At 45.6% G+C, this 1,989-nt stretch overlaps 1 pseudogene; it reads right to left on the bottom strand.

Annotated features, from left to right (window-relative positions):
* Positions 1 to 319: 319 nt before the first annotated feature.
* LOC117461481 (putative nuclease HARBI1) lies at positions 320 to 1,717 on the bottom strand (annotated as a pseudogene).
* Positions 1,718 to 1,989: the final 272 nt, after the last annotated feature.

Genomic DNA, 1,989 nt, shown 5'->3' with positions numbered 1-1,989 from the left:
GTGCAAACTGTACAGATGAATGCCCAACGCATATAACTGAATGCCCTGCTAATAAAAAAAACGAAGTTGGAGGTGCAGACATTGGACAGAGAAAGACAGGTAATTGTGTAACATTCGATCATTTATTTTCAAGTCAAATGAAAGGTGCATCAGGTGACCTTTATGTTTTAGGATACCTAAAAGAGAAATTCCTTTTTTACAGAAAAAGTTAACCAGAAAATACGTTTTTTTCTCTTTTTCCTTCAGGAATGGATGATAAATAAATAAAAACTCTAACATAAATCACCCAAGGCCTCTCTCTCTGTGTGTTATATTTTTTTTATTGTGCAAATGTCAATGAGATGGCATCTCTGACAGCCCTGCTAGTAGGGTAGTCCAGGGTGATGGGGTCTACCACATCAGGAGGTTGGGGGTCTGCAGGAGGGGCCCTCTCCTTCCTCATTGTGGCAATGTTGTGCAGCACAACACAGGCCGGCATGCTCTTTCAGGGGCCACTCTGAGCCCCCGCAGGCAGGTGAATCTGGCCTTCAGTATGCCAAATGTCATTTCGATCTGGACCCTGGTTTTGGCATGGGCCACATTGAAACTGGTTTGTGGCCCTTCACCAGGGTCAGGATACGGGGTCATAAGGAATGGCTGGCAGGCATAACCCCTGTCCCCGAGCAGCACTCCACTGAAGAGCCCTGAAGATAAAGGAACATTTCCATAAGTATACACAAAAGGCAGTTTAAGAAGCACAAAACAATAAGAATGTACAGTTGCCATACCCTGCTCGAGTTTGTGACACAGTGAAGACTCTGCGAAGATCCTCGAGTCATGAACTGACCCAGGCCACTTTGCCACAAGGCTGGTGATTATACCCCTGTGGTCACATGTGGCCTGCAAAAGCATTTGGGGTTAAAAAGCCTACTTCCACAAAAAGAGCATCATAGTCAGTGTAGCATCAGTGTTCATTTGCAATGAGCCCATGTTGTAGATAAAGATAGTCCAAGTGTGAAATACGTAGCCTACTGTGTGAATATTTAAATCTGAGTTCCTTTAATCACCCAGACTTCAATGTGTGGTCTAGTGAATGTGCAAGATGTACCTGAATGTTGAGGCTGTGGATGGATTTGCGATTGACATAGTCGCCTTCATTTTCTCCCAGGGACGCAGAGATCGGTACGTGTGTGCAGTCGATACAGCCAAGCACCCTGGGAAACCCTATGAAATAGTAGGCTGCATTTATTATACAACGGTGTACGTCATAGGAACAACATTCACTGTAAAAATATAATCACTTACCTGCCATGCTGTAAAATCTCTCTTTGATCGTCTGCGTGGGACATGTGACAGGAAACACAACAAAGGACTCTATGAGCCCTGTCAGAGCATGTGCGACCTTATGTATAGCACGGCAGACTGCATTTTTGCTGAGATTCTCTGCATCCCCCACGGCATACAAAAAACTGCCGGTTGCAAAGTAGCGCAACGCGATACATAAAGTCTGCGGTACTGTAAGGGCAGAACTCCGATGTGTGGCATTAGCAATATATGGCTCGAGGAGCTGACACAGATAAGTCAGCCCTTCTGATGAGAACCTGTATCTTTCATACAAATACTCTTCAGGGAAAGCCAAAGGGTTTATTCTTTCCCTAAAAATCCTCTCCTGTCTGAGAGCGCCTCTCACAATCCGAGCTCCAAGCTCCACAGTGTCATCTACAAATGGTGACGCCATTTTACAGAGATTTCATTGGTCGATAGGCGGAGCTTTCATAGGCTTATCTCTTAGCCTGCAACCTAACCTGGTCCCGACCAGGTTAGCTGCTTAGCATATATTACCATGGAGATCTAGCCTGCTAAAAAGAGAACCAGCTTCGGATGACCGGAAAGCCGGAGTTTTCCCTGAATTTAGCCGGCTAAGCGAAAATCCTGCTTCGTAGTATACCCCCCCGGTGTGACTGTGCCTTTAAGATGGCACCGGGAGTTTTGGGATGTGTGAACAGTTGT

Source organism: Pseudochaenichthys georgianus, chromosome 3, assembly GCF_902827115.2.
Source record: "Pseudochaenichthys georgianus chromosome 3, fPseGeo1.2, whole genome shotgun sequence".
NCBI classification, from domain to species: Eukaryota; Metazoa; Chordata; class Actinopteri; order Perciformes; family Channichthyidae; genus Pseudochaenichthys; species Pseudochaenichthys georgianus.
The sequence above is the reverse complement of the archived record's forward strand: the minus strand, read 5'-3'. Positions and strand labels throughout refer to the sequence as shown.